Genomic DNA, 245 nt, shown 5'->3' with positions numbered 1-245 from the left:
TCTCTTCGGGCGTCGTCTTCACTCTTCAGCCTTCATCTTAAGTTTTTGGGCGTCGTATTCACTCTTCGGGCTTCGTCTTCAATCTTCGGGATTCAGGACTGATATTCGGACTTCCGCCTTCAGTCTTCATCTTAAGTTTTTGGGCGTTGTCTTCACACTTTGGGCTTCGTCTTCACTCGTCGGGCTTCGTCTTCACTCTTCGGGCGTCGTCTTCACTCTTCGGGCGTTGTCTTCACACGTCGGGC

The sequence above is a fragment of the Papilio xuthus genome, unplaced genomic scaffold (assembly GCF_000836235.2).
Source record: "Papilio xuthus unplaced genomic scaffold, Pxut_1.1 DF826961.1, whole genome shotgun sequence".
Classification (NCBI taxonomy): Eukaryota; Metazoa; Arthropoda; class Insecta; order Lepidoptera; family Papilionidae; genus Papilio; species Papilio xuthus.
Note: the sequence above shows the minus strand (reverse complement) of the source record.